This window comes from Lipotes vexillifer, unplaced genomic scaffold, assembly GCF_000442215.2.
Source record: "Lipotes vexillifer unplaced genomic scaffold, Lipotes_vexillifer_v1.1 scaffold496, whole genome shotgun sequence".
NCBI classification, from domain to species: Eukaryota; Metazoa; Chordata; class Mammalia; order Artiodactyla; family Lipotidae; genus Lipotes; species Lipotes vexillifer.
Window position 1 is genome coordinate 10,770,646 of NW_006786690.1, and position 12,098 is coordinate 10,782,743.

At 53.3% G+C, this 12,098-nt stretch overlaps 1 protein-coding gene across 4 annotated transcripts in view; it reads right to left on the reverse strand.

The window, feature by feature from the left end:
* KAZN (kazrin, periplakin interacting protein) overlaps positions 1–12,098 on the reverse strand; it is a 463,695-nt gene that overhangs the window by 66,681 nt on the left and 384,916 nt on the right. The gene's annotated exons all lie outside the window — the stretch shown is intronic.

A 12,098-nucleotide genomic window follows, 5' to 3' on the forward strand; every position in this document is an offset into this window, starting at 1 on the left:
GCCCAGTCTGTGCCCAGCAGAGCTCAGCCCAGCCCAACAGTCCACTGTCTGCTCCACCTCCTTCACAGGGAAAAGTGTTTGATTAAAAACACGCAGCAAGTTATGACACCAAAAGTATGAGTAACAGGAGAAAAAACAGATACACTGGACTTCATCAAAATTAAAAACTTTTGTGCTTCAAAGGACACCATCAAGAAAGTAAACAGTGCAAGGAATGGGAGAACAGATTTGTAAACCATATATCCGATAAGGGGCTTATATCTGGAGTATATAAAGAACTCTTACAATTCAATAATAAAAAGACAAATAACCCAATTAAAAAAATGGGCAGAAGATCTGAACAGACATTTCTCCAAGAAACAGCCAATAAGCACTTGAAAAGGTGGTTTACATAATTAGTCATCAGGGAAAAATACACATCAAAACCACAATGAAATACTACTCCATACTCACTAGAATGGCTAAAATATAAAAAGAAGACAGTAACAAGTGTTAGCGAGGATATGGAGACACTGGAACCTTCACACGCTGTTGGTGGGAATGGAAAATGGTACAGCCTCTGTGGAAAACAGCTGACAGTTCCTCAAGTGATTAATCATAAACTTCCCCTATGATACAGCAGTTCCACTCCTAGGTGTATATCTAAGAGAACTGAAAACGTATGTCCGCACAGGAACGTGTGTACATATGTTTATAACAGCTGTAATGATAATAGCCGAAGCTGAAACAACCACATGTCCATCAACTGATGAATGAATGTTTAAAAATGTAGTACATTCATATAACGGTATATTATTTGACAACAAAAAGAAGTAATGATTCATGCTACAATGTGATGAATCTTGAAAATATTATGCTATGTGAAAGAAGCCAGTCACAAACGGCCACATGCTATATAATTCCATTCAAATGAAGTGTCTAGAATAGGGAAACCTATGGAGACAGAAATTAGATTAGTGGTTGCCTTGGGCCGGGGGCTGGAGATATGGAGGTGTAGCCAAAGGGCATGATGAAAATATTCTAATATTGATGTACATCTCTGAATATAATAAACACTATTGAATCACGTACTGTAAATGGGTGAGTTGTATGCTATGTGAATTGTATCTCAATAAAGCTGTCACACAGACACACAGACAAACAGACACAGACACACAGACATGGTGCCCCGTGTTCCACACAGCCTCCTGGCAGCAGTGTGGCTTTTGCTCCCTCCGGACTCTCCTCACGGCACTGGCTCTGTACAGAACGGAGTAGAGAAGGGCAAGCCTGGGCTTGTGCACGGCGGGCCGCACTGCCTTCCCCAGGGTCCCCAGAACTCCATCCCCACACCCCTCTGTGGAGAGAACACTGAGGAAGGAACTGTGGAGGCAGTGGGGAGGGGGCAGAGCAACTCCTTGGCTCTGGAAGCTTCCAGCCTGAGAAGGCACAGAGTGGTTAAGTAATTTGCCCAGAGTCACAGAGCCACATCTGACTCCAAGGCCCAAACCCTTGACCCTACATTGTGCTGCCTCTACAGAGAAGCCCCCAAACCCCAGAGGGTCCCAGCCCCACGGCTAGCTGAGGGCAGTGATAGGGGGCAGGCAATGGTGCCACCCCATCTTGTCCCGGACAGTGAACCTGCAGACTCAGCCTCTGATATGAAAAAGTATGGCATAAGGATCGAGGACCCTGGGCTCTGGCTCGGTGCCTGACATAAGCTGCATCTTCACCCCCTACCTCCACCCAGCACCGCCCTGTAGAACAGGGTAGAGGCAGGTGAGCTGTGGCAGTGTTGTCATGTGCAAGGAGCCCTGGGGAGACCCCTGCAGTGGGGACTGCAGGTCTTGGGGGGCCCTTTAAATTCCAGCTTTGAGCTTCCTGGCTGCTGCAGCTGGACTTGTCCCCTTCATGGCCAGCTTGGCTGAGCAGCAGCTTAGGTCACCGTGGCCAGAATTCCAGGCCTGACTCTGGGCTGGACCCTGCCAGGCTGCAGGCCGAGAAAACACGAAAGCTGAATCTCGCGGAATGACGCCAGGTGAAGATCACTTAAAAACGAAGACAAGGTGCCTCTGGAACCATGGTGTGAACCAAGAAGCTTCTGTACCGTCTGCCCAGCTCTTCAGAAGCACAAATGTCCACAACCCACCCAGGAAACTCACGTGGACGACCTGGGAGCACCTGGGGACGCCCCACAGGCCTGAGGTGGGAAAGTAGGCATGTGTCCCCATCGAGCCTGAACATCCCCAAGTATCCAGGTGCTGTCACCCCAACAGACGGGGGGTCCCCTGAAGGGGGGAACAGGTATTGTAACTCTTTAGGGAAACAAGGCACTTAGCCTGACAGACTCCCCAAGAAATAATTTAAACTACAGACACACAGCTATGAAAATTACACAGTGGAATGCATCCTTCCTTTGTCATAAGCATGCTTTTATTTCTCCTTCAAAACCCTCTTTGACGATCTCCAAACATCCTTAATGCAAGGTGAGGTGATGGTCCACGAGCATGACGGTGTCTCTCTGTGACCAGCCTCCTCCTGCCTTGGCCCCAAGCTCCCCAGCGCTCTGTTCTCCTTCCCGGCCACCCAGCTTCACCCAGGTGTGTCCCACGCCAGCAGCTAGGCCACCGGAACCACTGCCATGGTGACAGGTGATGTCATGCCCAGTAGACCCTGCAGGAGACCAGCCTGGCTCCTGGGAATGTGGGGACTGGGGGTGAGAGGGAGGGTGTGCAAGGAGGGACTGATTTTTCTAACTCAAGGAGGCTGGATGTTTGCATGAGCTGGAGGGTGGAACCAGGGCCCCAACCATGACCCCAAGACGATGGCGCTTCTCTGGGGCCATCACTCTTCCCAAGCTTCTGAGGTCTGCCTTTCCACAGCAGACGCCCTCCTCGTTCCCTGGCTTGGGATGCCATAGACCCTAACCCAGATGCGAGGCAGGGTGGAGCAGTATCAGCCCCAGTTTAACTTCTGCAAATGCGACTCTTGGCAGGTGGGGACCAGAGAGAGAAGAAAGGTCCCTTGACTCCAGCCTTGGGCAAAGCAGACCCCCTTCTCCAGTGCCCAGGTGACGGGGGGCCACAGCTGACAGGCAAAGAGAACAGCGCAGGGTAATTCTCGGCTTTTGAGCTTCTGGGGGTCGTGGACCTGGAGAGTAAGGGATTTTACAGGGAACGCTGAGCACGAGGGGGTCTCTCCTTATGCACCGGGGCAGCGCCTGCAGTGAGAACCTTGCCAGACAGTGAGGGACCAGGCTGTCAGCTTTCCCCTCTCCCAGCCTCGGTTTTCCCCCAGGATGGGCGTGCTGGACTCTGTGAGCTTCCTTTAACTTCTGAGGTCCGAGACGACTTCGCCTTGACCACTGTCCCCCACAAACATGTCCATGGCCTTGGCCAACACCACACAGCAGGGCGGACGGGCACTGGTCTGGGGTCAGAGGATCTGGGTTCTGTCCCTGGATCAGAGTCCTAACCACCGGACGAGGGAATTCCCTGGCTCTGAGACCTCGAGCAAATCACATAACCTCCCCGAACCTCAATTCCTTAGATACTAAAACAATTCCCATGTGCCAGGCACAGGTCTCAGCCCCCAATGGGTTTTTGTCACTTAATTCTCACAACTACCTTTTGAAGTCAGTCCACATTATAGATGAGGAATTGGGCATCCAGGGAGATTAAGGAACATGGCCAAGCAGTGAGTGGCAGTGCCCACCTGGCCCCAGCACCCTCCTGTCCCACAGCTTTGCTGGCTCCCAAACTGCCAACCCCCAACAAATCTGCACAGCCCGGTTGGCCTCATCTTCTCCTAGGGACTCTGTGCTGGGGGTAGGGCTGCACCTGCCTTATGGAGGATGGAACTGAGGCTCAGAGGGTTAACTGACACACCAAGACCCACGCAGACCCTGGACTTGCATCCTTGGCATCTGACCTTGAACCACTCACGCTCCTCCATCACCCTTACTGTGAAAGCACATCCTTGTGAACACAGAACCTGCATCGATCCATAAAACCAGTGGATGATCCAAATATTCACACCAGTTACTCGTGCTACAAGATACTGTTTCTGCAGCTGTCTTACAGTCCCAAGCGGGGAGGTTTCCATTAAAGGCGGTTTGACATTCTTATACGCACCCCATGACTGCTCCGTGACTGCTGGAAGGAGGGTGTGTATGCGTGCATGTGTGCGTCAGCAGCTCTTAAGGAATCCTCCACCAGCCACGCCCTCCTGCTTACAGGATCCTCAGCCAGCCCAAGGCATGGTCTCATTCCATGAGGTCAGATTTCCCATTAGTCTGAGCTCAGAAGACTGCTGGCCTGCTTCTGGATGGTCTACGGCCAAGAGCCCTTGTGAAAATTCCAGCCTGGTGGACCCCTGACAAACACTGGGTCAGTGTTGGGGAGGGGTGGCCAACAGGGTCAGGCAGACCTCAGCCTGTGTATGACAATCCCAGCTGCCACCAGCAGGGGGCCCCCTTTCTTTTCCACTCAACATTCCTGATCAGCATCTACAGATTCTGGGAAAGGAGGGGTGGGTAGGTGGGAGCCAGAAGGGCTTGGCAAACCACTCTGAATACATACCCACCAAAATGTTCTTCCAGCTCAACTTCCCTTTGACGGGGAAACTGAGGCCCAGAGAGGGAAAGGAAAGTCAGGCCAGTTCTGCCATTAATAATTTCTAAGGAGTTAATTCACAAAGTTTAAGTTTACCCCTCCTGAGACATTTACACACCTGTGTGTCAGGGCAGAAAGAGTATCAAATATCACATAGTGAATAGGCCCAGGTCTCCTGATTCTTAAGCCAACACAGTTGGGTTAAAAGCATCGGCTTTGGAGCCTGCCTATCAAAATTTAATTATCTGTAGAATGGAGGATGAAAGTATAATCATTTCTGCCCTATACAGAACAGACTGCCATATCTTGAGTGAACGGTCAGGTAGGGACCTTGAGCATCGGGGAGAAGAGAACCCAGAACGACACAGCTCCAGATTCACAGAGCCCTGGATTCCAGTCTGGCCTTTACCCCGTCCAACCTGGAGGGTCTTATTTGCAGGTCACTTCTCTGAGCAAAAGCTTCCTGAGCTGTTAAGCTGAGGATGATATTCTCTACCTTTAAGGCTCTATGTGACATTACCCAACAGCAGGTGCTCATTAAATGTTAGCATCGTTTCCTGTCATTCAGCTCCTGTGCCTGCACTCAGGCCCCCAAAAGTCTCAGAAGATACAGGTTGACTTGGCTGACAGGCTGCATTCTGAGAAAAGGACCGAAGGAAGAGGCCAGGGCAGGGAGAAGGAGGCCACAGCCCAGGGAAGCAAGTAAAAGATCCCAGACTTATGGCCCTGGGATGGGTATAGCCTAGTTTATCTTGCTTTTTCCTGTTTGAGGGCTGAGTAAGGTGAGTTCAGGACAGGTCAAAGTTCAACCTACTTTACAAAGGTTAAGCAGGCTTGTCCCATCAGGTAGTGCTTACGTAGCAAAGGAAAGCCAACCACTCACTTGGGTAAATGGCAGCCACTGGTGGTGACCGAGAAAACTGTACCCACTGAGCCAGGTCGGATGTGGGCTTGGCTGGGCGGTCTGGGGTCTGACCTAGGGAAGCTCTGTTCCTCACAAATGGAAACCCCCCTTTTCTTCTCATTGCCAGGTGAGGTGGGTTGACCAGCTCACATGGCCAATGAGAGGCAGATCCGGCACCTGACCCCAGTACTTCAACGTTCAGGCCCATGATCTTTCCATAATCCCCCATAGCTCCTCTCTCCAAGTGCAGGCTAAAAAGTTAGGCAGTGTGACCTTTCCAACCTCCTGCCTAGGGCAGGAAAGGAAACTGTCTGGAATACAGGTTCTCATTTTCCAATCCTGTGTCCATGCAGACATGACTAATCAACCAGGCTCTATAGGAACCTGGGTTGATTGGGGATGTCTGCCATGGGACGACGGGAGGGAAACGCAGATTTGCCAGGTCTGCCTCAGACGGGGAGGCAGATGCCATCACTGACTGATCAGAGTTGGCATGTTTGAGAATGATTTGGTGAGCCTCTTCTGGGTCAATGCTGTGCCAATTACCACTGCACTCCATGGAACCAAGGTCAATTCCGTTTAACCAAAAGAGAAAGAAGCAATTCTCTCAACTGGTAGAAAACCAGTCCATTCACATCAATGAGATGGTGGTAGACCAACTCCAACCTGCAAGCTTAAAGGTGAGAGAGCAGACTATTTCCCTCAACTGGGTTAAAGGTAGATGAAGGATTACTGAGTTTACTTACATATTTTTATGTCCACCCCAAAGAGCAATATAAGTTCCTTGGGAGCAGGGACCTGGCCTGCCTTGTTCACCACTGTATCCCCAGCATCTAGAACAGTGTCTGGCACATAGTAAGTGCTCAGTAAACACCAGTGGATTGACTCTCAAATGAATGACTGAACAGAGTCGACAGCCTGGGAAGGAGTGGGGACCTGGTCCACAGCCATCACTGAGAAGCATCCAATATTTCCGGGGTCCTGGGAGCAGAGAAGGTTCTACTTCCCTTTATTCTGTCTCTCCTTGCTTTCCGGGGTGGGACATGGCAGGCTAATTTCCCTGTGGCCCCTGATAGGACCCCGAGCCTCGATGCTCTCAGGGCTGACTGCAACATGGCTGCAGCTCTTGCCAAACTACCCAGGGCTCTGTGAACCGTGTCCACGGCCACTTCATGCTGTTCCTGCCACGTCCCAGCAGGACACAAGGAGACTCAAGTGGACCAAAGCTTCCTTGCTGCCCCAGGGCACCTGCAGAATTTTAAGGAGCCCAGGGCTGGGGCCAGACCCCAGACACTGTGCTTTGCACGGGAGCGAGGTGTCTGCTTCTCCCAGGGGGCTACCCTGCCATCAGCCTGGTCACGGCTGTGCCTTCCCTTTGCCTCGAAGAGGCCACCCTCCTGCTCGGCTCCCTCTGCCCGACCTGGGGGCCCCCTGAGCCGGCGAGGCTGCCATGTTTGGCTAGGAAGGAGGCTTTGAGACCAGGTCTCCCTTCAGGACAAGGGCCCACTCAGACGTGAGGGTTCTTGGACCATGCCTTGCACTGGATTCCTCCCGACATCACATGAACATGCAATTCTCTTTCACATCTTTAACAGAAAAACTGCATGTGACCCCTCTGCCCCTCCAGCTCTCATTCCACTTCTCTTCTTCCTTTTGGAGCAAAGAAGGTTTGGAAAGACTGTGCCCCCCGTGCGTCCATTCCCCTCCTGCCGTCCTCTCTGGCACGTGCTCGTCTCCAGGTCACTGACAACCTCCAAGCCACGAGCCCCACCGTCCTCGCCTATGCGCTCCTTGGCGTGGGGGACGCTTCTCTGCGCCCTCCCAGCCCCTCTTCCTGGCTTCTTCTCCCGTCTCTGGCTGCTGTGTCGCGGTCTCTTGGCTCCCCTCCCCTCCCTCTGACCTCCAGGCAGCAGCGGGCTCGGCCCTCCTGTACCACGGTTTCCTGGCTGGGCTCATCCAGCTTCCCAGCTTTAAATCCACCCACATGCTGATGCTTCCCAGCCTGGACCTCACCCCAAACTCCACACTCAGAGCCAAGAGCCTCCCACACCAGGTGTCTAACAGCATCTCCAACCTCACACGTCCAGGAGTGAGTCCCTGAGCAGCCCCCTGACAACCTGCTCCTCTCTGTCACCCCAAACTCAGTTCACGGGGACCTCAGCCTTCCCGCTCCTCTGGACTCAAGCCCCCGAATCTACCTTGATTCTGTTTCTCTCACACCCCACACCCAAGTCATCAGCGAGCCACGTCAGCTCTGCCTGTAACATGTTACCAGAATCTGGCCACTTCTCGCCACTCCTCGGTCCCCACCCTGGTCCGTGTCACCACCATCGCGTGTCTGCATCGTGCAGTGGCCTCCTAACTGGTCTCCCAGCCCTTTAGTCTACGTCAACTCAGCAGGGAGTGTCCCCTTAACATGCAAGTCAGATCATGTCACTTCTCCGCTCCTCCCCTATGGCCCGTCTCACTCAAGGGCGAGCACAGTCCTTAGAATGGCCCATCAGGGCCACGTGACCTGTCATCCCCCCCACCTCCACCTGTATCTCTGTGATCTCCCCAGCCACCCCTGCCCCACTGCTCCTCGCTGTTCCTGGTTCCTGTACATTGCCCGTCCCTCGGCATCTCTGCGCTGGCTGTTCCCCACCTGGAGCATCCTTGTCGCTCCGCCCCCTATGCCTGTGGCCCATTCCTGCCTCCTCCAGGTCTTGACTCAAATGTCAGTTTCTCAGCAAAGCCTTCCCTGGACACCCTCCTCACTCCGTTCCCTGTTTTTTTCTGCTTTGAACTCACCACTATCTAACACTACAGATTCTGGGTTTATTGAGGGGAAGTGACGTTTAAGTATCCCTGCCTTTCTGCTGAGGAATGCCCGCCCTCCTCCCCTTTTCAGGATTCAGTGCAGCTTCTTTCGGGGTTTCCAAAGCCCACAGCTCACGCCTCTACTTGCTGCAGGGAGCCCTGCCCGCCCCATAGGAAGGTACACCAGCAGCCTGGAAACCAGACCAACAGCTCAGGGCCTTCCCACCTCCCAGACTAGCCTAGAAGCTGCTCCAAGGCAGGTCCTGGGCCTCATCCGACAGTATTTCCAGGAGCCAGCACTAGGCACGGGTCTGTTCAGGTGAAGAAAGTGGGGGAGAGATGACTTGGGGGCTTGAGCAGGGTGGGGAAAGGGGTGTGCTCATAATTGCCAAATTCTCAAGCTGCCCCCCGCCCTGATTCTCCAGCTTAGGGGCTCAAGAGAGCACCGCTCTAACCGAGGGTGGAACACGCAACTGCCACAGGGCCCTGACAGCGACCATCGGTAAGAAAGGAGCAGGTGGGGACCTAGAATGCACAACCAGCCTGGAGCGGCAGCTGTTCCATGACTGAATGGGGCCCAGCATTGCCATACCTGCTGTCTTTTCTAGAAAATTCCATACTCTAGATTATCACACTTTTTATGTTTTAAATATCTCCTTATTTTTCAATACTGGCAATTAATCGTACTACCCAACCACAGCTCTCGGCCTTGCATGGGGGCTGGACTGCTAATCTGAGCAGGTGTCCATAGAAGAAGTAACACGGGAGAGATCAGGGTCCAGGCACAGCTGAGGAACCAGGCTCTGTACAGAGACCTGGGGTCGAAGCCCAGCTCCACCATTCACCAGCTACGTGACCTTGGATAAGTTCCCTAACCAATATGTGCCTTTTTTCCTCATGTATAAAGTAGGATAACAGTTTCTACCTCATGCTACTGTGGTAAGCATTAAAGGAAAGCAAAAGCTCTAACTGCATCTGAGGGTGATTGCTTGCCTGTGCTTTACCACCATTCTAACTGACAGTCTAACAGTCAGAGCCATCTCAGAGGGGACCGGGCGCTCCTGGGAGGGAAGAGGCACCCTGTTGTGGGAGTTTGAGCAGAGGATACAAGAGCACTGGGGGGAACGCTGTCTCGGAGCCCTGGCAGGGGGGTGATGGGAGAAGGGATGCATGCCCACCATGAGCCACCTGGAGAGTGTCCACCTCAAGCACAGAGGCCCAGGGGCTCCCAATGGGAAAAACTTTATTTATTTTTTCGCCATGCCACATGGCTTGCGGGATCTTAGTTCCCTGACCGGGGATCGAACCCAGGCTCCTTGCAATGGAAGCGCAGAGTCCTAACCACTGGACTGCCAAGGGAATTCCCCCTGGGAAAAACTTTAGATGGGAGGGTAAGGCCAACCCCCAGGAGGGGCTCAGGCACCTGCAGAGAGAGTATAATAAGAGGTGCTGGTGACTTCCCTGGTGGCACAGTGGATAAGACACCACGCTCCCAACGCAGGGGGCTCGGGTTCGATACCTGGTCAGGGAACTAGATCCCACATACATGCCGCAACTAAGAATTCGCATGCCACAACTAAGGAAGCCGTCTGCCACAACTAAGGAGCCCACATGCTGCAATTAAGGAGCCTGCCTGCTGCAGCTAAGACCTGGCACAACCAAATAAATAAATATTAAAAAAAAAAAAGGACTTCCCTGGTGGTGCAAGGGTTAAGAATCAGCCTGCCAATGCAGGGGACACGGGTTTGAGCCCTGGTCCGGGAAGATCCCACATGCCACAGAGCAACTAAGGCCATGCGCCACAACTACTGAGCCTGCACTCTAGAGCCCACGAGCCACAACTACTGAACCCACATGCTGCAACTACTGAAGCCCACGCGCCTAGAGCCCGTGCTCCACAAGAGAAGCCACTGCAATGAGAAGCCCGTGCACCGCATGAAGAGCAGCCCCCGTTCGCCGCAACTAGAGAAAGCCCGCACGCAGCAACAAAGACCCAACGCAGCGAAAAAAAAAAAAAAAAAAGGTGCTGTTGCGGGGCATGGGAGCCCTTTTCAGGCTGCTCATGGTCCTAGGTGGGGGCAGGGGCACACTGTTGCTGCCACCTACCCGTCAGCTCTGAAGACCTCAGAGCTCATCCAGAAGCCTGCAGGGTAAGTGGCAGGTCCAGGAATCCAGGCCCCCACTTCCTGCCAAGGGAACTGGGAGGCCGGGGGCGGGGAAGGGGAGGTGTTTGTTTTCCAGCCTCTGAAGGCAAATCCAGGAAAGTCCTCCTTCCTCCAAATCACCACTAAAAATAGTGGCAGGGGATGGGCCCGGAACTGTGACATTCCCTAGACTCCGGGGGCGGAGGTTTCTGGAAATGCAGCATCGGCCCACAGGCCCCATGCCCCACACAATGAGGACTATTTTTCAAGGCTCATGTCGGTGCGTGAGGTCATTCTCAGGCAAGACGATGGCGCTGGCTAGGCCCTGAGAGGAGGCAGGGAATGCCCAGGGGACAGGACACCAGGGTGCAAGCCACTGTGCTGTGTGGCCTTGGGAGCTCACACAGCCTCTCTGGGCTTTGGCGTCATACTCTCAAGATGGTCTAGCAGGCCCTCTAGAACCTTCAGGGAGCTGCCCTGGGCAACCAGTGGTTTGGGGACTGGTCTCATCATGCCTTCTCTCCAGCAGAGACCCAGCAGGGCTGTTCAAGGTTAGATGCAGGCGGCGAACTGGTAGCAACGATCAGCCTCTTCCCAGGCAAGTTCAGAAGGAGAACGACCACAGAGAGCAGGCGCCGGAGCTAGGCTGTCTGGGTTCAAACCCAGCTTGGCCACTCACTAGAGGTGTGACCTGGAGCAAGTCATAGATCCCAGATTTTCACACTGTAAAGGAGGGATAAATAGTTCCTACCGCAGCCCATGCCCAGCAAACACTCATCCATGTTCACCAAGGTTCCTGCATGGAAAAGTTACACTGTCTGTAAAAACTCCAGGCCAGAAACTGCCTGGGCAACCGTGAGCAGAAGGGCCGTACCCATTGTGGTCCCTTCACTGGAGCACGACTCCATCGAAGGAGAACGAGCAAAGTACAACACACACAACATGAATGAGCCACAGAGAAGAAATGCTGAGCCAATGAAGGCAGACACAAAAGCGTATATTCCGTATCACTCCCTTTACGGCACGTAAAAAGGGCAGGATTAATCCACGTGCTGAGAAGTCAGGAAGGGGCTCTCCGTGGAGGGGATGGCAACAGGAAGGGTACCCAGGAGAGCTTTCAGGAAGCTAATGATGTTCTATTTCTTGATCCGGGGGCTGGTGAGGCAGAGGTGTTCAGCCTGTTTCGATTCACCAAGCTGTGAATTCACTTGCACTCTTCTGCAGATATGTCACATTTTAATAAAAAGCTTTAAAAACAGCCTCCTCCTCACAGGACTGGCTTTGTACATGCAACGTGCCCAGAGCGGTGTCGAGTGTAGCGGGCAGTGCTCAGTAAATACCAGTTCTTATCATCCGGGGGGAGGCGGCCCTCATGCCACTGGGGGCACCATGAGCTGGCAGTGAAGAAGGGCAGCTCCAGGTACGGCCAAGGTGAGCCCTAAGTGAATCCCGCAGGACTCCCGGGGCTCGGGAAGGAACATGAACTTGGGGTTGGTCCTGGATTCAAAGTCCAGCTCCTTCCCGCACGAGCAAAGATGATACCTTCCGTGTGCGACTGTGGTGAGAGTTAAGGGGCAAGAGTTCCATGAAGGGGCATAGACAGAGCTTGAGGGATGAAGGTCAGCGTGGGCTTCCCCAGCCCTGAGGGGGAGGGGAGGG